This window comes from Platalea leucorodia (assembly GCF_965183815.1).
Source record: "Platalea leucorodia genome assembly, chromosome: 4".
NCBI classification, from domain to species: domain Eukaryota; kingdom Metazoa; phylum Chordata; class Aves; order Pelecaniformes; family Threskiornithidae; genus Platalea; species Platalea leucorodia.
Window position 1 is genome coordinate 17,922,372 of NC_138826.1, and position 26,967 is coordinate 17,949,338.

Sequence of the window (26,967 nt, forward strand, 5' to 3'; positions counted from 1 at the left end):
AGGCACTCACACTTCAACCAAGGCACTGATGTTGCTTCAGCACTTAATATAAAATATTATAGTCCATCGATGCACAGTCTACAATGAAAATTGGTGTTCCATAAAGAGAACTTGTAGAGCAGGCTGATTCTGTATCCACCATTTATTTCTACTGATGACTTTTCATAACTCACTTCCAGCTCTGTTTTGCTCCATCACTCATGAGTTATGAGGTCATCTATAACTCATGGAAATAAATGATATATCATGAGTTATCCTTTTGTAAAATGTTGTGTTAATATATTTAACTTGTATCATTTGGATTTTTCCTCAGAAGAGGATATACATTTGTTTATGACATATCAACACATTTTATTCTTGTACTGCATGTTAAAGTAACAATAAGGCAGCTCCATTCATACCTATTTCTATCACCAGCATGACTATGTAAATAAATACTACAATGATTTTCTTTTTGTTTGTTTTTATAACATTAAACTCCAAAACAACGTGCATCAAGAAATCTCTCATCAAGCTGGAAAAAAATGCTACACTAGGCATTTCTTCAAACGACCTTCCCTTTATTCTTTGTCTTACATTCTGATTTTGTAATCTAGGATATTTTCATTCTCAAACAATTTCTTTCCCTTATGCACTGAACTAAATAGTGCCTGGAAATGAATAAAGGAAAAGTCAGTGCATTTTGTGATGTTTTTCTGTGTTGTTTTTTGGTTTTTTTTTTTTTTTTTTTTTTTTACTTTGGCTGATCAGAAGCTATTTATTTATTTACTTAGAGACCTTACTAAATCTGCCAAACACTATTAAGTGGCCATCTCATAAATTAAATATGGTGTTTGGTCCTACCCAGGCAAAAACTTGAGTTTTGTAATAAATCAGTTACAACAGTGAGACCAGATGGCTCAGCTCAAGATGTTGAACTTGTTTGTCCTTTCTGATCTTGGGTCAGTTTCTATTGTCTCATAATTCAATTCAAGCAACCTTTGGATGACAACAGTTTCAGAGTGCCAATATAACACTGATAAGACTGATGAGAGTAAGAAGGATAGGTAAGCACTGGGTCTGTCTAGCAGGTGTTACATTAGCTTTTTCCCATTGCAGGATCCCCATCCCCTGGCCAGACCACAATTGAGGAAGAGTGCAGAGCAATGTAGGTAATGGGGAAATAATCTGTCTCAGAGTTTTAAAATACTGTTTAGTGATAATGATTGACCTCCAAACCCCCATAACTCTATCAGACCCTATGTAGCTGATCTCAGCTGGTGTGATAGTGAAAGGAAAATAAGATGGTGCTGAGGTGACTTCTGTCCAAATCAGATTTTACGAATACAATTTCTTGAGGAATATTGTCTGCAAATCTCTCCAGTGAAGATGAGAGAAGTAGTTGCAGCCCCCTCCTTATCAAAATAGAAAGTCCCCTTATTTGATAAGGTGGTGTATTTATCTGAGTGTTTAGGCCAACTATGGAATAAAGCAAAGAACAAGAATAAAAACTAAAATGGTAGATAATTAAAATATAAAATGATTTTGCCTATTCTCAAATCTGTGGATAAATTGAAAATATTATATAAACAGTTACATTTTTTCTTAAAAGGGTCATCAGAATAAATTAAGTAGTTTTATTACCACAATTGATATTGCATCAATGTATTACCACAATTGATATTGCATCAATTTATATAAACTTGCATATTTTAATGTAGTGACATAATTAATTTTTAAACTATTTAGAAATACTAAGTATTACTTAAAGGTTGTTTTTCAAAGACATTAATCAAAGTCATTAATAATGGCACAGAGCAACATTATATACTGGTAAGGCTCTCGCTTCAATTTCTTGTCCATGATCACACAGTAGATTTTTGAAGAGTGCTTAGACACTGTTGATTTCTTTTCATTCGAGAGAAGCATCATTTCAAAAACAACAAAACACTATTCACTGTCATCCTACACAAAGTCAGTTAAGATCTGCAAGGTATAAACCATGAGTTCTGTTTTTTTTTTTTTTTTTTTTTTTTTCTACATAACTTTCTTGATCAACATTGCCTAGAGCACTTAGTGAGTTACCTGCAGAACTCTGAAGGCAAAGTACTAGAAATATGAAATTGCTGAAATAGAAAAGTGTCATTTTCATACTGCCACTATTCTTCCTCTTGAGAGAGGGATGGGAACTCGTGTACTTCTGTCTTTTAACAAAGAAGTGTTTGCTATTGCAGAGTAGAGGCTTTCATTCCTGGGACAAAAGTCTATTTTCGCCATGTATGGTTGGAGCCAAATTTCATCCCACTCTCTAACCTCTTTGTAAACAGAAAAGGAATTGTGCTTGCAGGAAGAACTGGAGGAAAAGGATTTTTGGGTAATGTTTCTGTTGGAGTACTGGGCTTTCCATTACCTGTTTACCTCTTTGGCATGTAGGAATATCTCTGGATGAACTTGGTCTGAGGAGTACAAAGCACACAGTACTCCACTTCAGTGATTCACAGCCACGCAAACTGTCTTGTTAGCTATTCTAAGTTGTGTGGGTTGTTTCAGACCCTGGATAAGTTGTAGACAAAAGGGCAAGTAGTTGACTTTTAAAATTTATTCTTTGCCCTTTCTTTTCCCTTTCTTCTCCTCCCAATTTGAACTGTAAAGAGTCTGAGAGGATATGATCTATGGTTCATGTATATTTTGAGGCTATTTCATCATACAAAACATAAAATTTCATGTCAATCAGAAGAAAGCCACAAGCTTCTTTTTAAAGACTGGAAAACACTTTTTTTTTTTTTACTCTTAAGATTTGGGTCAGATGTCACCTACATCTTTCCAGGTAATTAGCAATGAGAAATAGCATTGAAAAAATAAGTAGGTAGGAAGTATTTCAGAACATGCCTCTAAGGGATAGCAATAATTTAATAAGGGATAACTAGAATAGTACAGCATAGGGAAAATTCTGCCCGCCTAACTTTGTGGATGTTATAGTGGAACTTACAAATTTTAACAGCAGATGACATTACTTATTTATATTTTTAGAAAGCCTTTGATGAAGTTCCTAACGACAAACTTCTATTACTATAGAGTTCTACAGTCAGATAGTGAGAATCAGTGTCTAATTAAAACATACCAAAACACCCAGCCAAGTGATCTAGCTCTCTGGACACAGTTCTTGTTCCATTGAGGTCAATCTTCAAACCTCTTTTTTTGTTAGCAAACATACGCTAGCAGAGGAAGGGGTTTTTTTTCCACCTAAATTTAGTCATCTTCAAAACAGGCTGACTGAGCTTGTTGCCTAGGATTCCTCTGTAGGTGTTTAAGATGGTAGCGATGAACCTTCTGGCAGCTCATCTTTCTCTCTAATAGTTACCAAGGGAGTTCTGGTGACTAACAGAGTGACGAATAACTTTCAGATGGCTGAATGAAACCAGCTAATGAATCCAGGCTTGCAAACCCTTTCCAGTCTTCAGTTATTCAGCAGTCACTAAGTCAGATAAGTATCAATAATAAACAAACTCAGAAATTAGTAGGAATCGTTATCTGTATAACAATCTTCCATCTTCAAAGTGGGAGGTGCAGATGCCATAGTGGTACAAAAGAGCTGGTGTACTGCAAGATGCCATTGAATTTAAGTGGCATTCTTTAGGTGAACAAACAGTATACTCCACATTTGTCAAAGTAGAACATATTCCACTAGTATTTGGGTGTATCTGAATCTAAAGGAAGGAAGTGCACCAACTCTTTTGTTACACAAAGAAGTAAATTTGCTTCTAGGAAGAAAATGTGCAATCTGTAGACAAGAGTAATTGATTATAAAAAATTCAAGGCTGCCATTTTCCTTCTGAAGAAACAAAGATTGTCCTTGGAAGAAACAAATTCATTGTATCACAGTATTAAGAAACAACATTGCAATGTTTTCAGTAAGCACATTCAATAGGCATAAGGAAATGCAGTAGAAAAACTAACCTGGGCCACAGTTTACATAGTGCTTTACATATCACCCTAAGCAGTGCCGTTTAAATAAACAGATTCTGATTATAGAACATTTTGGTCTTGAACCTAAAATTTTAATTTAAAAAAGCTAGATTGCGAAAAAGAAAAAAACATACAGAAGTAAGATCAAAAAAGTATACGTACTCTTCAAAAAGTCTGAATACATTATGGGAGGCACTAATGTGGCTGCTATACCTGAGTTGTGCAAATTACTGGTTTTCATTACAAGGAGAGAAAGTGATCTACAGAATCGTGATGCAAAAGTAATTACTGATACTGTCCATTTTCACTTTAACTTGAATGTGGGAAAAAAAAAAAAAAAAGTACCACAATACAGAGAACAAAAACTGACAGAGCATCCTGTAACAAGATCTTTCTTTAGTTATCCATAGTCACTGATGGATGAGATCTATAATATCTTGGGAAATTGGTTGGATTCTACTTATAACTTTACTAATCACTGATGATGATAGTATTTTTAAATTTCACAGAAGGGAAAAAATGACACAGTTCCTTAAAGTGACTGCTGTATTTCATACAATATTACAAGAAATTGAAACAAACTTATGAAACTGTATTTAGAATGAAAAAATTATCCAAATGCCTTCTGAATTACCAACAGAAGATATTTTCAAATTTCTAATTGATTTATTTCACATTTCTGAAAATCCAGAGTTACCTAGAAGCTCTGTAGGCGAAATATCAGCAAAGGAAATTTCCAAATATATGAACTAATCATCTAATGTCTAGGTAGTGATCTGACAAGCTGTCAGAACGATAACATACTGATACTTTCTAACTAAAGTAGTCTTCCTCTCTGCAGTTAAGCAAGTAAATCATCAGAATTTTGTGAGATCTCTCTTACACCTCTGTGACTGGGTACAGTTTCAAATTGTATTGAAAAATACCTAATAGCAAGATGCTACCACTAGTTTCCACTTTTTCCATCCTTGGCCTAATATTCAGATCTAGTCTATTCAATTGGTGATCACACAGAGAGTCACTCTGTAGGCAATTTAATTAAAAAAAAAAAAAAAAAATTACAAAAGCCCCCAAAACATTTGTTTTCCATGAGATCACCATATTGAGGGGGGCAGGGGAGAAAGCACAACTGCCCATTTTGAGGACAGCCTACTGATAGATAAGTATAAGGACAAAATGCCTCTTATCACTCCTGAGATACGATTACTCTTTCTCAGTGTTAATATTTAGGTACTCAAAGTGATCTGGGCATTTAAATTTCCACTGGTACCGCCATCACCTGCTGAGCACCTTTCAACTCTCACTGAAGTCAATGAGAGATGAAGAAACTCAGTACCACACAAAGCAAAACTCCCAGTAAGCCAACAGCTGAGACCTGAGACATTAGAAACAGCAGGCATTTGTGGACTTACAGGCTGTAGCTGCTCTGATTTCATCATAAGTTTTGCCCGAGTTAGGGATAAGCAGGCTGAATTGCTGAGAACATCCTTTGAGATACCGAGCACCTCTGTCTCCTTGTAAGCTTGAGCTACACTGAAATACAAAAAAGAAATACTGTCCGTTTGAACCCTGAACCTATACTGTTTTAACAGATATGCAGGACTGAGGTCCTACAAAGAGGTATCTGTGTGCACACAGGTTTACACAAAGAGAGAAGCAGGTAACAGGAAATAATGGGGAAAAAAAACTGATTTTGACTGACCTTGTTAGCAAACTAAACACATGCTGTTACTTGTATCAAAATACATCCACAAACTAATGAGATCCAGCACATTATTATACAGCACCCCAAGACTGCTGCAGTTTGCAAAATAAATTAAGACACAAAACTTGCCCCCAGGGAATTTACAGTGTAATTTTAGATATGACAAAGGGTAACACAATGACAGAGAAGAAAATTTGGGACAGGAATGATAAGTGTTAGATGGTGTCATGGTGTGCATGTTTTAATGATCACTTCAAATGTTTTAAATATAATTATTTCCTTTCTCCTCTAGCTCTTTTAATGCTATCCCTTTTCTTTGACTGACACTGGTTGGTGTGCAGACACAATTGAAATAGAAGTTTTTTGCTGTACATGCTCAAACAGGTGAGCCAATTGTCTTCAGCCTCATTATTTTTTTGATGTCCAGTTGTTTCTCCTTCAAAATTACAGCTCTAACACAGCTGTTTCTGTTACTGTGATTGCAATCCCATCCAACTTATTGTCTACATAGAATGGAAAATCATATGAAAACTATAACTGCACTTAATTAGGTGCAAAACATGGAATTGTTCCAGGAAAATAACCAACAAAATGTTTGTAATATGACAACTGCTTAGTTTGAGGCACCAGAAATTTTTATTTTCCTTTCACATGATTCCCTCCTTTAAAATATCTGTAACTTTTTCCTTACAGAATCACTCTTTCTTTGCATACAATAATATTTTTGCCTTTTAAACATCTTAATAAAGCAAATTTGGCATGGTATTTTTGTTCAGTTGCTAAATCATGCAGAAAACCATTGTGTTTTAAAAGCTGTATTCAAAAATTTAATAGAAGTTACAAACAGAAGTTCCATTATATTTATAGTCTTGTCCTAGAGAGTATAAGGCTAAAGAGTACTCATCCTCATTCTATTTTTTTCTAGTCCAACTTTTTATTTCTAGCTGTGTTTGAAATTGGTGGGATGACTGACAGATCAAATAAGCAATTGCAAGCAAAAAATGCCATCAATGGTGCTTATTTTGGAGAACGATTATCTCGTTGTCTAACCAGTCAACGAAAGGGATAGATACTCTTTGTGGTAGCTCAGATGTTATGATCTTAGACTTGAGCCAGGATGATTGTAAACCCTTGCTTTTAAGAATTAAATTACTGACCTTAACTGAGCTGCAATCAGTTTGGAATCCAAAGCAAGCAAGACAGGACAATGACAGCACGTCTGTTCAGTGCTCTGCTCTTGTCACTGTTTTCCCTCTGAATACATGGATTCAGCAAATGCAAATTCATGAATAGGTTGCTCACCTTCCAAGTACTCTCTATAGATTTGGACCACATTATCTGAGAAGTCATCTATTTTTGGAAGCATATCTACATAGTAAAATAAAAAGTGGTGCTTCAAAGATCCTTTAGACAGTAAAAAGCCAAGTTATAAAATGAAATAGTGTAGCACAGAGCAGATTCTCCACCTCTGATTTGAAAGCAGGAGATAATTAATCATTTAACACTATGAGAGTGACTATGAAAATCCCATATCCTTTTGAAAATAATTTCTCAGACTACGATTCAATAGTACAACAGGTACACAGCCATACCAACGGGTCCGACCTGACAACCAGTCAAGGAAGGAATTGCCTGGAGCGTATCACAGCTGCTTCCTGGCCCTTTTACACAGGTTAGGTTCCCGCAGAAAGTAGAGTGCATGAAAAATGGATGGCATGCCCTGAGCTTAGCTAAACAAACAGGTGAGCTATAATGGATGTCCGCATTTGCAGTGAAGCGCTACTGAAAACAGCAGTTTAGGTATTAACCAAGACACCTGGATGTAGCACATATTATACATTCTGTTATGAAGAAAATATGCAGTCACAATGAATGATTCATTTTGGAGGGAACTTTTACATGAATTCGAAATTGTGCACATGACTAACTGGTCTTCTTCAATAGATGAAGGCCCTGTGAACAGGGATTATACAACTTAGCCAAAGTTACTGAGTGAAAAAGTGATGACTAAGTAATAAAAATTGCCTATAGATTTTTATTTTTTTTTTAAAGGAGTGAAAGCCATTACTTTTATGGCAAAAGGAGTTCCTCCAAAATATTGATCCAGTACAACACCAAAAGCCTACTTAAACATTGCACTATGAATAGCAGGTAGGTAATTGGCAATAAAATTCAGGCAATTAACACACCTTTGAAATGAGAATACAGACAGAAGGTATGCCATACAAAAATAGGTCTTTGGTGTATCGTTTAAAACATGCTTAGAGTACCATTTTAAAATGCTTGATTTAATTCACAATTGAAATTAGGAAAGACTACTTAGCAGAAAATAGACAACTTGTCTATATGTGTATATTCATGGACAAATAAATGCTTAAGATGTGCAACGTCTTGCAGCATTAATTTATAAAGCGTGGAGCCAAGTGTAGTTTGCACACAACAGAGAATACTGGTGATTTCACAGTCTCATAACTTCTATTAAATCAAATGTTTATTTTAAGTGCTGTATTGGGAAAAGCTTGAATCATATGTGGCAAATCTAGTCCATTTTGGTGGCTTTTCTTTGCAGTTGTAAGCTAGTCTTTTTATGTACTCAAGAATTCAAACACTGCAGTATAATCTAATTCTTTTATCTTCACTATTCTCTTTTTGTATTTCTCTTAGGTGATACTAATTCTCAGAGGTTATGAATTGAAAAGAGTGAGATCTATGTGGCTTTGCTGCTAGACTAACCGAGAAAAGTATCTCTGTGTATTCCGGATCCTTGGCTAACAAGCTAATTGTTTAAAAGTTGTTAGGTGGAATCTGATGACATGGAACACATGGCCATGAAATATTTGATTCCTACAGGACATTTTTGGGGAATAACAGTCCTATTGAACTATGCCAATTGAAATGAGACTGTGATTTTGATTATATGAAGGGACAACGATGGGAGTTCAGGACAGCACATGCCATTATTATCCTTCCAATTAACTAGAGTAATTTTTCCCACCATAAAATTGAATACCATTCCATAACCGTTACACACAATATAGCATAGAGTTAATTTCATATAGAAATCAAATCTGAATTATTTAATTATTGATACAGTAGTCAGTGGAGCAGCAATACAGTCTAGAGGCTAAAGCTCAATCAACAGAATTAAAAACCAGAGGTGGGTGAGCTGGGAATATATATTTCACCTACTGCTCTCATAACACTTCCTGTCATTTCAAGTTGCAAATAACCAAATGAATTTTCACAGGCAATTAGTTGTTAGAAATACCTGTGAAAGCAAGTATACTCCCAGTGTCTCCAAGTAATTTAGGCGAGCAGGTGTTGACGAAGTGGTACATCTTCAATAGCAGACAAAAAATTTCCACGGTACCATTGGTAAGACTAAAAGAAATTAATTTCAGGAGGATACGACAGCCTATTGTTTCTGTCTTACATGTAGTGAAGAAACAATCAACTACAAAAACTACTCAGACAAAAGCCATACCACTCTTCAGAGCATAGTAAGCCCTTCTCTTCAATCAGAAGACGTTTCACAATGCAACACCATGAGTGTTAATCACACCATAAGAGTAACCCAATAACACATACAGCTTTATTGCAAGACCCATAAATCATTGAAATATAATTCTGCTTTATTTCTTTAAGTGTAGAAGAGTAAAAAGCATAGAATTTTTATCTCAATATAGCAAGGTGGTATGGCAGTGTCATATAAAAACATGAAAAAATGATGACGAGTACCTTTTTCACCATATGCTTACACTTAAATATATGTATATGTGTGCTTGCATACAGAGCACTTCGATAAGGACCATTGTGATCTTGTGGTTTGCACAATGTCAGATTCATGACAACATTGTTAAGTCAAGCTGTCATCCCACTTTCTGTCACACTGCCTATTAAAAAAAAAAAAAAATAAAGACAGCACTTCAGTGTGCATCTACAAGATATCTGTAATTCGGGGGTGACTGAAGTCAATCAAAATTCAGAACTGTGCCCAGACATCTTTCCATCCCTCATATTTAAGTATAGAGATTTTTTAGAATCAGGCTTACCTCCAGGTAAAAAAGCTGGTTTTCTAAAATCAGCCACTGTCCAAAGATGACAGAGATTTACTGAGAGAATCTGGAGCTATCTGGATCTAGCTGAGTAATACCCATCTGATAATTTATGACAAAATGGTTGATATATTATTTGACAAATAGTACAAACATTATTCAATTGAGTAATTTGTACATGAAGAGTCTTCTGTTAAAAATAGTTGATAGTCACAAAAAACATATTTCTAATTATTTCAATTATAAAAGTTTAAAACCATTATGTTTCCTTTGGAAAATTTTATGGGTATACCTTTTGAAAATTTGATCCAAATACATTTAAAGGCATTTTATTTAGAAGAAGAAAAAGCCTTAAATTTTTATGTAGATTCTGTAGATTTCATTTGTTTTGAGATACAAATAATGGATACGGACTGGATGAGTAATCTTTGTCATTGAATAGACAGTCAAATAAAATTTTGATATAGCACAGACGATGTCAGGAAAAATTATGATCACTGCTTCACTACACGACTCAAGTTCCCATGTAATTTCATCATGGATTATAGCCCTGGTGTAACGTAAATAAAGCATCAACTATATTTTCACATTATGCAAATGGTTTGACATATATATGTCTATATAAACACTAGGAATTTGCTCAGTGATTCTAATATTCATAATCTGTACAATTAGTCCTCCAAGAAAAAAAACAGCTTATCTATTGAAAATGGAAGGAACGTAGGAAAGAAAGAATAGAAAGAATTAAGTTTTTTTTACTTGATTTAAGGCTTTAGCTGAGACATCAATATTAGAAGGCTAGTAACCCTAGGTTTCCTCTGTAGTTGGAAAGAGAGAGAGAGAAGGCTTACCCGTGACACGACTACCTGCTGGTAGTGCCTGTCTTTTACTGGCAAGCATCAACAAGGATCTCAGTTAAGGGGTTTTTGCTTTAATGTCTAAAAGTAGGTAGAATGAATCTGGGTATAGGTGCAAAGGCAGCCTGTTGCTGAAGGCCTGGTATGCCTATATGGAGACTGTACAAGCAATCTCAGCTGTTGAGGTTGTGCAGGGAGGTTTCCACAGAAACCATATGCATGGTGAGGCCACAACTTACCAGCCAGAAATGGAAACTTCTATTACACTGTTCTCTTCTACCCAGTGAAGTGTCATATAAGATCTAAGACAAATTTACCAGCCAACATAGTGCTGGAATATCCTTAACAGCTTTCTTTAAAGTCATAAACTGATACTAGCTCCATAACTACGTTGTATTTCTGAAGGAGCAAGTTTAAGAAATTGCTGGAATTCATTAATGAAGTGTCCCGAAATGAAAAGCTCAAGAATTTAAATATAGAGAAACTTTATTTAAAAACTGAAAAAGCAGCTGGAAACTTCTACTCTAACTGGTGTTACAAGGCTTCAACTCTAATTGAGAAAGCTCTTCCAAGTACTGAGAAATAAGCAGATAGCCCACAAAAAAGAATGAAAGGAAGGAAATTACTACCAAAGAGGATTGTACCCTGGAACTGAAAAAATGTAGAGGAAAAAATTAGAGTTGTCAGAAATGACACTGAATTTGAGTTTGCATCAAAAATTAAAGCACATCATTAAGAGGTTCTTCAGCCAGAAACCCAGTACACTATGCACTGAGTGTAAAAAAAAAAAAAAAAACAAAACACAAAAAAGAACAATAAAATCTTACTATTGCATGAAGGATGATCTATATTATGCTATCCCCTAACAATACAACACACTATTCACTACTCTACAAGCTATGGCAACATAAGCAGTAGGAAAGGATTTGCCTTCCTTGTCCATGTATAGCCCTCTCACCCTAAAAAAATAAGAAAACACCAAACAAAAAACAACCCAAAACAAAATGAAACAAATCAAAACCCTTAGTTTTTCCCATCATAACACATTGCAAAATCTTGTCTAATGAAATGTTGCTTTGCATTTCTTTCCTACTTTCATTCATCATGATATCTTTCTAAGCACTTCTTCCTTGGTATTTTTATCTTGTATTTTTATCCTTTATTTCTTAAATTGACTTTTACTTTATTTTGTATTTTTTTTTTTTCTTAAAGTCCCATATTCCTATACTTTCCTTCCCAAAGAAAACATGAAAGCAAACTTTGCTGCTCTATGTAATTATGTCATCAATATTAAGATCTGTTACCTGGGAATTTGTTTACTAAGTACTTTTTCTTTCAGTGTTTATACAAACTGAAATGTATCAGGATGGAGGAAACAAGTTTTAAATAAAGAAATATAACCGGAATGTACGGGAGTTTCATTCTGTGGAGAGTGGATTGCTATGGCAACAGGATTTAACTGTGTTTAATAAAGCAAGGTGAATTTAGGAAATTAAGCAAGAATCCCATTCAATCTTTAAATGAGGAATGACTTATGATACTTTCTTCTAAACTTACTCCATTTACATCTTTAAGTAATTTTTCTCCAAACAGAAATTTATGATTGACATCTGCAAAATAGATCATAAGAAATATATCCTGATATCTTTACTTAAGCTATACATTAAAACTCTGTTTCAAGAATTGTAAAATATGCATGCAATTTATTCATACTTAGAGCTGCTAAGCATCTTCTGAAGTACAATCAGAAAATCCATATAAACATGCTGTTGAGAATTTCACTCCGCTTTGTAAGAACAGTCAAGTATTTGATTTGTTGGGTCACAGATATATAAATCCAAAATAACATCATCAAGAAAAAAATGCGGGAGAAAGGGCCCTCTTGGGATTCAGTAATCCCTGCTCTTTTCCTCTCTGTCTTTCTGAGGGTGAAACTTTATGTCAGCTCAAACACACAAGAACAACATGCTTTTCAAAAGAAGGTAAGGATTTATTGATCAAATGACGAACAACATCTCAAGAGTTTCATCATCTCCAATAACTGTTAAAGAGAAATCTGAAATTTTCTGGTAGTTTTGTGACTCATTTAAGGCTGTATTTTACATCGTAAATTCTATGTTTAAATTCTATATTTTGTTACATGGGTTACCTCTTATCTAGGAGTGCTACAGCACTCACTGGATTTGGCATAAATTTCACTTGATATCTGTTGTTGGATTGAACCCCTATAATTTATCTTAAAAGGGACAAGATCAGTCAGGTTTTGTCATTTCTGTGAAGATGACTGCAATTTTTACATGATATATTTCTCCCTATTAGATGACACACTAAGAAGAGCAAATTAGAGGGGCCCCAAACACAATGGATTTGGCTGTAAAAGGCTTACTCTTCTGAGGTCAGAATCTAGCCCATATTTTTTTCAAGTAGAAATGTACTCTGAACTGCTAACATTCTAAAAAACTTTATTAAAAAAAACCCTCACAATGCAATGATGGGTATGCTAGAACAGACTAAAGACAGATTAAGAAAGTGAAAAGAACAAACTTATCAGATCCACCCTTCTCAAATTTATAGTTAAGATTTTAGTATTGCTCTAAGATATCTTTTTTTTTTTTTTTAAATTACAGCATCCACAAAGTGGTGAAGATCATTTTAATACAAGGTTTTATGGGACCTGGAGAAAAAAGTTAAGAATTTGATATCAATTTAAAACATTGCAATTCCATTTCTATATCATTTTAATACGATCATTCATCAGCTGCACACAGATTCCCACATCAAATAAGATAGATACAATTAATTAATTAAATGAAAGCATTAAACGATTATAAATAATTTAAATGATTCATTTCAATCAAGATCTGATCACGCAACCTGTATGATTTATGCTATCATACTTATTTATACCAATAAAAGATACACTAATATCACATGTAGATAAAATACTTGCTTTGTAAGCCTTAGATTTAAATACAATTTATAATCCATTTCAATTTTTGTGTGAATACTATTCTAAAAGTATTGTTAAAAATGTGTAAGTTTTAAAAAAATTTTTTACAAGCTTTCTGTAATTCTTGACAAAAAACATTTGGTGTGTAATCCAAATAAATACAGGAATACTGAGCTAGCCAGTTAGGTTGGTTTCTTGAGGACAGCACATGGGATATGAAATCATTTTTTCTGTGATATTATTGAGTTTTCACTTAACTAATAGATCTACTTTTAAGCAATTATTTCTCAAAATTAGAGGATTTTCTGCCCCACCATTGTAGTCATATTCCTCCTTTACCATTGAAATAAAAGGGTAAGTATGTAACTTATATTTAAAATGGTGTAAGTTAAAAAAAAAAAAAAATCCCTTAAATTCATTTAGCATCCTTCATTTTCAAGGCATTGTAGTAGTATATAGGGAAGTGGGGAACGCCAAAATTTAAAATTAAACTTTAAAGAACAGTAAGGAAATATATTTGGAAATACAGCAAAAATGTTCTAGTTCTTCCAGTTCTTCTGCAGGAGTTTTGACTCCTCTATTACACATCACCAAAACTGCTGTGAGTGCATATATAAATCTTAAACAAGATAATAATTTGGTATCAGGGAAAGAAAAGGCAATCCTCATATCATTTGACATAATTTTACAGGTCAGCTATAAATATAAATAAAATTTATCAGTAAGCCAGGATATCTTGTTACAGGATAATGATTTCATATGGACTTACAGGTTAAGACAAAAAGCCTCAAACTTCACCTAGCAACAAAACAAGTTTAAAGAGAGTCCTGAACTCAAACTGTAGAATATATATTTGTCAGTTTTAAGAGAGTTTATCTAATTACTTTTCCTCTCTATTGAATAATTTTAACATTCTTTAATTTTATTCATTTTCATGAGTATTCTTGAGTGCTTTAAAAATAAAAAAGACTATGCTTTGTATCAATGCCATTTTTTCCTTCTCAGCAAATCTATTATAAAAAAGTAACATAAAAAATAAGTTAATTCCCAGACCTCAGTCTAGGATTTGTCCATCTCTAAGTAGCAGAAGAAGACCTTCTGCATAATGCAGTGATATGATTAAGGTACAATTTAATTCAAAGGCACAACTTAAATGATAAACAGCAGGATTTGGAATTCCCTTTCACTGGCGATTTTGTAACAGCAAAGTCCTATTGAAACATCCCCTTCTGCTCTGCTTGATCTTTTAAGTTTATTTGAACCATTTGAATAAATTACAGCTTACAAGCATTATTATGGTGTATGGGGACTTGTCCTGTGAAAATTTCCTGACATGGACTAATTTAGCTATGTTACACATCTCATCTGCTGAGCCAAATATATATACCTAAGGAATTCCCTTACTATTATAGAGTGGTAGTTTCCAATAAACCAGTAAGTATTTCGCAAATAAAAGACTTCAATGAAGGGTTTGTTCTACAAAGTTTAACATTACATACGTGACGTTACAATTGATGAATTTATTTAATTCATAAAAATTACACAGAACACAGAATTTACTTAATCCATAAAAATTGCACAAATTCTTCTGTGAGGAATTTGTCCCTAGACTGGTCTAAGGCAGGTAGAAAGCAGATGTCATATCTTTGATAAGTCATATGCACACATGATGTAGAATAGGAACACACATTCTTCCTGGCTGTTGCTGCCATTCATTGAAGGACATTTGGCACACTGTTTAATATTCAATTTGAATACTACATATTCCTTGGTCAACCTTTCTGCTTTAACTTTCCCCCTACTCTCAACACACTGTGCTTTGAATATTTTCTGAATGTCAAATGAGAGAACATTTTCTTTATACCTGTGTTTGTAAAACTAGTTGTTCCCATAGGTTATCAAATTAATCCAAAATAAGATAAACCGTCTAGATGCACTCTATCATGCAAGAGTCTAGTGAGCAGTCAGTCAGCCTAGGGAACCAATCTGTTATTTACATGAAAATAATCTAGAAGAATTGCTGTCTTAGCATAATTACATTTTGTTTTCTGACTATAGCATTATCAAGTTCATTTTAAGTTATAGAAGAATATAGATGAAATGGAAGAATAGACAAACTAAATTGTTTTTAAAAACTCTCAAGAATCCTAAAATGTTTTTACAAATATTAATATTCCCACAGAATTAGTATTATTATTGGACATCTTTCTCAAATAATAAAGGCTACTGGAGTCTGTGACAAAGGTATAGATAGCGAAGTTCTAGCCCAAATATGTGGGTCAGTGCACTGAAAGACTGCTGAAAGTCTACTGTGAGTATTTCATCAGACTATTTTACTTATGAAGTCTATTGAGATTAAGAACTGTATGCAATGAAAACTCAGACTTATGGTTTTATGCAAAGTGATTCATAGTAAAACTCCACTGCAATTTTCTAAAAAGACAGATCAATACTCCAATGCACTAAATGAGTAAGTTAATGTTAATAAGCATCATAGCATTGTTTAATAACATCAGGCATGCAGGCTATTCTTGTGTAAAAAATATTGGCCATTATATGTTAGTGACTGAATAGCTATGTTCATCATAAAGAATTGAAATCTATCTGAAATATTACTTAAGTGCTTTAGCTTCTTTCCCTTGAGAAAGATAGTGTAAGCTAATTACAATATGCTGCATTTGAATATGAACAGTCATATCCATCTTATTTCATTTTTATGTGAAAGGAACCTTTTCCTGACAATTTATTTTCTAAACTATTTCAAGCATTTTTACTGTAATTTAGAAAATTAGCTATCTGTAACAGTAAATTCCATTAAAATATTTCAAGAAATAAAAGATATCTTGAGAGATCTGACTACAGATCTGTAGTCAGTAAAAGAACATCTTTTATATTCAAGAAAATAAAAGAACTTTTCAGTAGTTACTACTGCTAGTATTTATTCTATTGAATTACCTGGCACTTGACCAAAAGAGGTGGTAGAAGGATGTTAAAAGCAGAGAATAAATAATCACAGAATCACACACAATGTATATGCTCAGACGCTTATCTGGTTAAGTCCTAAATATCTTCAAGGATTGCGATTTCACAATCTCTCTTGGCAACTACTCCAGTCCTGAAACTCTCTAACTGTGATTCTTTTTCCTTGTATCCAACTGGAATTTCCCTTGTACTTTGCAATTGCTGCCTCTTGTCCTTTCACTGTGCATCTCTCAGAAGAGTATCATTCCCCCTTCTCTGTAATCCTCCTTTTCATAGTGGAGGACAACAATTAGATCTCCTGTTAGATTCTCCCCAGACTAAATAAACACACTTCCCACAACCTCTCATCATACCTCATAACAGAACTGTTTCATCGGAATTGTTTCATCAAAATGTTGAAAAACCCACTATTTTCTTTTTAACAGGAATACCTGCAGATTTGTTGATTTTGCACAAACTCAGTTTAGGAAAAAAACATTTCTTCTATACCAGCAAAACATCAATTTTACCATTTTTTTGGATAGAACTTTTCATTTGTTTATTTTTTTTAAGTAGAAAAGAAGTTCAAAAACTCAAGATCAAAGAAAAGTGCTTTAAATTTAACAAAGAATAGTGCTTGTATCCACATACAAATTTTCAATAACTTTTCATAGGCATTCTCAATTGCTCTCATTCTATATTCCACAAAGAAAAGTCTCAATTAATAGAATAAAAATTTGATTTCTTTTTAGCTCTAGTTAGTGCCTACTTCAATAGTAACTTTGTGCATGACCTTGGGAAAACTTTCTAATCTCACTCAGTTCTGTCTAGGAAAAAAAATAATTCCTCACGAGTGCTACAGATTGTAAATTAATTGATTTTCTGAGATGTTCAGATATTACAGTGGTATCAGCACAGCATACCAGAAATCATCTGAGAATAATTCTTCAAGAATTCTTGTCCCACAATTTTTTTTCAAAAAAGCCATGTCATAACAGGTCTTAAGCACAACATAACTGGAGCACATTCCTTTTTCTGGCTTTCTGCCAGGAGTGAATTTCACCCTTGGTGAATTTTACTGCTTTCTTCACGCTACCAAATCCATATGACAACATCACTCTAAAAGAAAAAAAAAATTTGCCACCTAATAGTATATTGATTTACAAATTACTGAGATGATATTTGAAGATCTGCAAAAGTAACATCTCAATTCACTAGAAAAAAAACAGAAAACAAATTAAGCAGGTTTATACTCTAATAAGTATCACCTAAGGACTCATCAATGTGATTTACATGATTAGTTAACCTATTTCAGTATGAACATTATGAAATCCATGGCTTTCTATTTGTTTTTGAATGTAAATGGGTTGTGTCCTTTGTTTCTGAAGTCACAGTTTGTAAAAGTATAGAACTTTATTCACATGTTAGAGTAACTGACACAGTTTAAAGGTTGATAGTGAGGGAGAGCTCACAGAAGTTTAGTATGCCATCACTTCTAGAAAACCATTTCAATTGTCTATGGATTTTGTGAGTGACAGATTTTGTGAATTCAGTCTATAGTTGCAGGCAGTTGAGTACAAGTCACACCTGTTTATCAGTAGCTTAGTATTTGAATGGTTGGAATACTCCAAACCACAAATTAAATATCATTGGATATGTATATACTTATTAAATATCATTATATGATATTCTATCTATCCATCTTCCTTCTGTAGACAGAGCCAACATCACTGAAAATCATTTGCAAGTTTTAAAACCTTGGGCTGGTTAAGTAACTCAAAGGAAAGTGACATCTACCAGATTATTTAGCGAGATCACTGTCAAATGAACCTCAGTGAAGAAAGAAGCAGTTGAGTCAGTTTGACTCCTGTGTTCTAATGAAAGCATGCACTTTATCTTCCAGCAAGCACTCTTCATTTCTGCCAGAACAACTGGTGCTACAGATGAGCAAACTCAGCCCCTCATTCTCCACAGATAACCTTTCCAGACATATATGAGTTACTATATTTAACTGAAGCAGAGAGCTTGTTCATTACTAATTATTTGAATTGACAAGCCTCTAGAACCAGACCAATGTTTTCGATACACACATGTTTAATGTCTAACAGGATAATACTCAAAAATCTAAGTTTGCCTTCTTTAGATGCTATCACAAGTCACACAGTAAAAAATTAATCAGTCATGGATTCTAAAGGTAAGAAAAGAGGATTATTGTCATCTGTTGTCACTTGTCACCTGCATCATAGAGCATATAGTTTCACACAAACATGCCCATAATCAAACCCTATAACTTTCTGAATTTACTGTAATTTATTAAAACCAAACAAAAACCAAAGCATCAAAAAAAAAGCTTCCAGATTTAAACATTTGAAGCAGTGAACAGTGTGCCCACTCTTTTGCTTTCCCAAATTTGCCTTGTAAAATATGCATAAAGTACCTAATCTAAATTTTTCTGGCTTCAGATTCCAGCCACCACATCTTCTTGTATCTTTATCAGATAGATTAAAGAGCGCTTTACCATCAGAAATTTTCTCTCCATGTGAATATCAATAGATATATTAAATTGCTTCTCATTTTTTTCTTGAATAACATAAGTAGATAATGCTTCTTGTCTTTCATTCCAAGTCAGGTTTTCTGACCTTGAATCATTGTTGTGGCTCCTGCAGGAACGTTTTCTAATTTTTCAGCACCTGTTTTAAAGCATGGAGGGCATAGCTATAATGGTCTCATTAATGCAATATGATACAGCATCACTTACTCTACTCAGTATTTGCCTACTTGTAAACCAAGGAACTTTGCTTGTTGCAGCATTAATTTGGTAGGTCTTATATTTCTGGCTATGTACTATGATACCTAAACCCTTTTGGTATCACTACTTTTTCAGGAATAGCTCACAACCATTAAGTCATTTACATTCTTCCTCTTAGAGTAAAAAGATGTCAGAAAGAATTGGGGGGGGGGGGGGGGGGGCACGGGGGGAAGGTGAGGTGTGTGCAAATACTATCTGATGGCTAGCCCTGGAGATTCACTTTCTTGCTCCCATCTAACCTTGGATACATATCTTCAGGTTCAGATCCTTAATGTTATTTAGATGTTGAATCCAAATAAAAATATATCAATGAGAGTTTGTTACCTAAATACTTCTGAGATGAGGGTTCTGAACTTTAGGCTTACAAGTCAAATTTCAAAGTCATGAGACTTGTCACTCAGGACTCCTAAAGCCTGCTGTGAGAGACACCTTCCCTGTGTAAGCTGGCTCATCCATAATCTGAGTTGTCCTCTGAAAACGTCTATGTTCCTTTACTGACTACAGATCACTAAATTCCTAACGCCACCACAACACACACAAACCTTCACACACTGCTAAATTAAATTCATAGAATGTATCAATTTTTCAGATGTTATACCAGAGATTTATTGTTCCAATTCTGCACATTATCAAAGAACGGTTGCTGTGATAATGGATTGTAGTAATAAATCATCAGAGTGGTGCCATCAGGAACATACTGGAGACAAACATTTTACATTGTATTTAGTGTAAATTCGAGCTTTTTAAAAAATTACTCAATGAAAATATTTTAGATAATTCCAATACAATAACATAGTTAAAAGGAGTTAAAAAAATGTTTTAACCCAGGGTATTTTCAAATGAAGCCAGGAAATATTATCAACCATGAAATACCAAAGACTAATAATCAGCAATTTTTAAACTTAGTGGATTAAATATGTCTATATCAGGTCTCAAAGAACATCTCATTCTTAAGGAATTTTCTGGATCAATAGCTTAATAGCTTTTTATCATAAACTAATCAACAGTTCATAGTTATTTAGCAGAGAAAGGATTATTGCAATCAGATAGTTTGTTCTTCTGTATCACACAGACAGGAGGATTTCCTGGAACTGATCCAGTTAGAGCTTCAAAGTCCTTCCTTTCCAATCTTATTCACCACATTTGTTGGTCTTCCCTGAACCTCTCTAATATTTTAACATTTTCCTCAAATTATGAGTTCCAAAAAGGAAGCTAGTATTGCAAGAACAGTTACTGTCCTGTTTGTACAAAGGTAGTATCCATCTTTCCACCTCTTTTTGGTATTATTCTGTTTTTATGTCTTAGGTCACATTAGCCTTTTAACTTCAGCATCACTATGATGTTCAAACCTGGCTCCAAATAATTTTCAAAATCATTAATTTCCAGCATACCATCTCCCATGTCATAGGTGGGGCCAGCATTCCTAGTTTCTAGATGACTTTACATTTAGACATAAGAAATTAATGTTATTTGCTTCTCTTGATTGACTAAGAAATACCATAGAAGTTTTTTGATGGGGATAATATAATTAGGATGTTTATTATAATAAGGATGCTTATTATAGTTACTAAATGGAGTCTCTTGATTTGAAAGTAAGAACTATATAAGGAAACTTTAAAAATTTATCATCTTGCTTGGTTTTCTGAAATAATATAAAAATTATATGTAATTAAACAGGATCAAAAATTTTGCTACGAAGGAAGCATTTTGTGCATGTTATACAACTGATGAATTAATGGCAAAACAACCTGCTGAGCAGTTCCCTTTTTTTTTTTGCCTTTGTAATCCATAATAAAGCCCAGTGACATTATGTCCCCCAACAGCCTGAGTAAGTTTAACAAATTGTAATAAGAACATTAAATCAATTCAATTCAATTTATTTAAACAAGACAAAAACCCTGAGGAGACCTTCATGCATTCATTTAAATGACAACCTCCAAAGTTAGGACCTAAAATAAGCAATGAAAAAAAAGGTAGTTTAAAAAGTATATCCACTGTGAAAGTGTTTTATGTCCATTTCAGTACCTCTAGGACTTTATAAAAATTAAAAATAAAATTCAGATCACTGAATACCAGTGAGTTACTATTTAAACAAATTATAATTAGGACCATACCTCATAAAATTTTCATTTTGAATGTTTAAATGTATCAGTGTCTTTAGGATGCTTATATGTAAAATATAACGTTTTTGGAGTCTTACTTACAAGTAAGCATGTTTTTATACATGAATCTATGAGTAAATGTAAACTAACACAGGTAGAATCTTCTTTTCATAATCAGTTCAGTCTATGCATGGGTCTCTGAGGAAACCCCAAAGGTAAAAATCAAAATAAACCAAACAGAAATATGGCACATTGTTAAGTAAAATTGACAAAAAGTTACACTACGTAAATGATCACTGGAATGAATTTGTAGCAATGAAAAAACCAGGAAATTAACCCTAAGTGTCTCTCACAAGAACATAATCTCTTACTAATGTAAAGAAATAATCTTGTTTTATTCAATAGTCATTGATAAAGTAATCAAGCAAATGCATAAAAAGCCAAAAAAAAATAATGTCTAGAAGAAAAAAACCAAAACAAAACACTATTTTCCAAAAAGGACTACACTCAAATGGCATATTTCGCAAAAACCATTCCAGAATTCAAAGTCAAGATGAAACGAGAACAGCTTGTTAAATCTATTTTTTAGGCAATCAGTTGCACAAGGCTCAAATTACATTGTACTTCGACCGGAAGGTCTGTGACAGATGGCCTACTAATGCAGATTGCAAAGTCATCTGCATAAAAACAACACTAGAATCTACAAGGAATCACAAGAACCACTAATTTGCCTGAAGAGGAAAGAGTATCACAATACATGGAACCCTCTGGGGCACCTTGTTAATTATTGCAGGGTCACATTTCAGTGTAAGATTTTGTTCTTTACTCTAGAGCTAATTACAGTCAGTTTGGTATATGGTTCTCAAAGCCCAAGGCCAAACAAGAAATTACAGTAAAAACTTGTGAAGGACGATTTGAGAGTTTTCATTAGTAGAAATCAGTTTGCCATTATTGGTGAATAACTAGACACTGAAAACTAGTTCCAATCAAGAAACAGCAGATCCTGAGGTCTAAATTCCAGCCTATGAAAGAGGAAAAAAAAAAAAAAATCCCATTCATGTTAATGAAAGTTATGCCATTCCTTTCTAGCCCAAATTCAGCCTGCAGTTTGAAATAAGACTTTTAAATCTTATTATATCGTCTAGACTTTTCATATAGGGTCATGTGTTGCATGCTTCCAATCTACCAATTTTTTTAGTTAAAGCAAATAGCACTTTGATCACCCGGAGAGTGGCTGCGGTTTTCCACTTGGAGAATATGCAGCATCTTTTCATATCCTATTACTGCCTGACAATAGGATGAGGAGGAGTAACAAGATCCAAATACTCCATATACTCTTTGGGAATGTTGGAGCTGACTGTGTTGCTGATTTCACATTGTGTTGTGACCCTTGAAAACAGTGGTGTTCTCCAAAAGAATTTGCATCCTCATACCTTCAAACTACCATAACAAAAGGATATAGGACATCCCATCTATGCTGTTTACTACAACAGGATAAGGAAAAAAAAAAGTGCACAGGACAAAAGAAGGGGAATGTTCAGAATTTTCAGGAAGGAGGTGGAAAGGAAGGGGAAACAGACATTAACAACAAACACCAACTACATACTATCCTAGGCACTAGTTACAGCACTAACAATAATGTTTTGTCTTTGGTCATGGGGAGTTATAGATACTGAGAGCACTTTTCCCTGAAGCAGGAGAGAAATACGTCTGTAGCACTCAGTCAGACCTTGACTTAAGACTGTTTCTTTCCCAGCTTCCTCAAGACAGGCAATAATTTTGTTATGAAAGTACAGAGAAGCCATATCAAGATAGAAGTCAATCACACTTTGCAAATAAAACCTTTCTGAATATCAAGTATAAGACCAAACCCTCCTTATTAAACTGAAACCAATGGAGCTTTATCACTTACTTAACTAGGAGCAGTATCAGATATATAAATCTGCTTTTACTAACAGATAACTTGATTATCCATCCAATTAGGTCACACCATGCGACTTGTAAGACATCAAGAGCTACATGTGGCCCTCTTTGAACCTCCCTCCTACTCAATTTCTTGACTTTCACCTCTGGATGATTTTTCAAAAATAAGGTTGCTGCATACTGGAGACAATACCTAACATAAGAATATTCTTGAGAACATTCCTGTGAATCTTTTCATTACAAACACTTTCTACTGCTTATTTCCTCTCCCATCAGTAATGCCAAGTTCATCCTATTCTCAGCACACTTCCTAGAACTACTTCCTTTTATTGCTAGCCATACTGTTCTAATGTATGGTACTATTGTTCCTATAGTTTATTTCTAATTGTGCTTTTGTAACTTCAATTTGAAAAAAGCCCTACCAAACACTTTCAGATTATCAAATGTAAAAGATTTTTTTAAAAAAATCTGCTTTATCTAAGAACTTTTGATTCACAGTTGTCTTTCACCAAAACTTAGATCATTTTGCGTATTTTTGTTACCACGATATCATCAGAAGCAGACTGCACAAACATGGATCTTTTTAAAATGGAAAACAGAGAACTTGAATTTAGTTGTTAAATAATGATCATCACTCGTACTGTTCACTGATATTCAGTGAGATGTATTTCTCAGTTATTATTTCTGGATTTCTGTCTGCAAGAGAGCACTGGACTGATACGCTAACAAGCATCTTTCACACAGATCTGAATTCAAAACAGAGGCCTTGAAAAATTTTTCTTTTCAAACATAAGCCGAGTTAGAAGTGATGTTGTGTCAAGGTGCTTTGAACTAGTCGAGTCTGACCCCCTCTGTTTTCAAGATGGCACTTGAATTGATGAAACAACTGCACTTTAAAGTGGAACGGAGAGCCAAATTGGCAGCCTACCAACTGAAAAATACGAAGAATATTAGCTGCTCATATTAACAGTTCAATTACCTCCAACTAATGAAATGTTCTTCTTACCATAATCAAGAAGAATATTTCTTAACAGAGTATGCCTCTCTAGTCTATCTAGTATTGTCTTTCAGGTAACACCATATCAATAGGTAATATAAATAGGAAAAAAGGGAACAATTTGTTCTTTATTGCTCTTCTCTGACAAAGATACAGTGCTGAAGCCTTTTAGAAGCAAAATATTCTGTTCAAGTTCTCCTAAATTTTGAGTGCCAGGAATATCAGCTCTGTATTTCCTTCATTTTCCTCAAGGACTCTGGCAAAGTCTGGAGTTCCTAAATAGTAATACCACATGCAGCTTATGGCTTCACAGGTTAAGAGCTTTGAAAAAGGCCAAAGTTATCTTTCTTGTTATTTACAATATTATTAGGTGTATTTTTAGCCAGACATTTTTAGCTTAGTTTTTTTTCTAGAAGATTAGAAGCAGTGACTAAAGTGTACTATGATGAGAACTTTTAAAGGTCATTACTGAACACAATCAACTGCACCTAAAAGAAAATTGTAACTGTCATGTTGTGTATAATTTAAAAAGAACATCTAGTAAACTAGTAAAGACATTCTCCCCCATTATTTCTTTAAAAAGTGACTATCTGAACAGTTTGCAGAGTTATCAGTATCTTCTCTTCGATAATTGTTTTAATTGGGAAGTTGAATATAGAAAATATTACAGGAAGCTTAAGTGTGGCCAAAACTGTGATTCTCCATGCGTATATAATGCAGAGTTTTGTTGATGCTGGAGAAAGGAAAATCATTTGATCCCTTTTCTACTTTTTGAATAATGTACATTGCACAACATGTGTTATAGAGGTGGAAAATAATAGGGTATTGCCCTTGACAGAGATTTTCATTGAAAGACTGTATATGGTTTGGAAAGTGAGATGCTGTCTATATGAAAAAGTTATGCACTGACTACTAGGTAATCATGATAATCACTGTTAAAATATGGAAGAGGGCTGCTAAGAATTTCTAACTGGTAGATGGGGGGGGTGGGGAACTAACAACTTTGGAACAGTTAATCCTCTTTTGAAATAAATTAGCTATCCCTTGTGAAACTGATGAAAAAGAAAGTTTGAAAAGCTTGTAAGTGTATTTATAAATCTCAGAATAAACCCAGGAGGCAGCGCACTTGAAATATTGGAGAGCTTTTGTGCCTAAAAATTCTCGCTTATTGAAATAGTGGCAGACATGAAGGGTTAAGCAGGAGGAGAATGATCTCCTACTGAAATCCAGCACAGATCTAATCCAGATGGAAAATTTGTGCATTCCTTCTGGGCTCTCTTCCATGCCCTTGGGATGCCAGGCTAATACTATCTCAAGTCCCAAAGGTGCCATAACTCCAGAGGTGAAGCACAGTGCGAAATATATATTCATGCAGACAATTCTCAGAGGCCCCTCCTCATTCCTCTCTTTGATGCATGAACATGGGAAAGCCTATATTCCACAATCTGTGATCCCAAAACCTGTAAGGACCATTTCCTGGTATCCATAAGAATAAACTCAACATTATTCTACTGTATTGGCTCATAAATTCATAAGGCAGTCTGAGATTCAGTCTTTGCACATTCCTTACTCTTACTAAGCAGGTTTTCTGCCCTTGTGAATACTGAGTGAGAACTTCAGGTGTTAACACAATCATTAACTCCTTGCTATAAATCAGGAACTTCAGCAGAAAAGGTACACCTCACTAGTGAGGTGAGAGCAGATCAAATGCGAAATGCACCAGGGCTCCTGCCTCCACCCTCTCCCTAACAGGCTCATGCTTGCTGGGCACGACCAGACAGCCCCAAGTGAGTCCAGTGGGCATATGAAGCCAGCAGAGCCTTCCCTTACCCACACCGCCCAGGTACGGAGCCAAGTCCAAGCAGAGGATCCCTGCTCTGCACTGCAACAGATATCCTACCTGCCACCACTTCTTCACAGCCCAGGGAAGACCTGCTGCAAAACCTTCTTTGGCACTGGATTTTTGCTGCAGCTCTGCTGCAAACCGCCCTTCTTCCCACAGCTCCTCCATACTCAGTGAGACCTTTCTTTCCAGTCTCCCTCCTCAAATCACAGTTACATGAAATGACGCTCCTTTCATCCTGATCCAGAGGTAGCATCCCCAAAACATAGCAATAATAATGGTATTTCAACCGAGAATAGGACAGTTAGACGACAGAGGTCAACGAATGCAGATATCTTCTACTCAGGTAACTGAAAGAAAACAGGCTTAGCGAAATTGGTATATTCAGGTACAGTTAGGAAGCTCCATTTACACAAAAAGTTTGCTGTACTATTTATAGTATCACCCATCTGATAGAGTAAAAAAAAAAAACAAACTTATTAATAATGCATTAACAATAGATTACAACTGAAGTGCCGGACTACCAATTTTTTGAAGTCAGCTGGTCTAAGTTACAAATGGGGTATAAGATATGGCAGGATATAAAACAGGGCAGATTAATTTTGTAGCATCTAAAAACTTTGGATTATTTTTGAAATGTTTTTAATCTGGACTGTTGACAGTTATGGTCCAGGGAATGAAGTATAACTTAAAAAAAGTATGCAGAACTCCTACAACCACACTGGGTTTTCGACAAAGTGCTTCAAATCACTTTTCATAGTTAAAAAAAAAAAAAAAAAAAAAAAAAAAAAGATAAATGACTGTCTTGATGCCACTACAA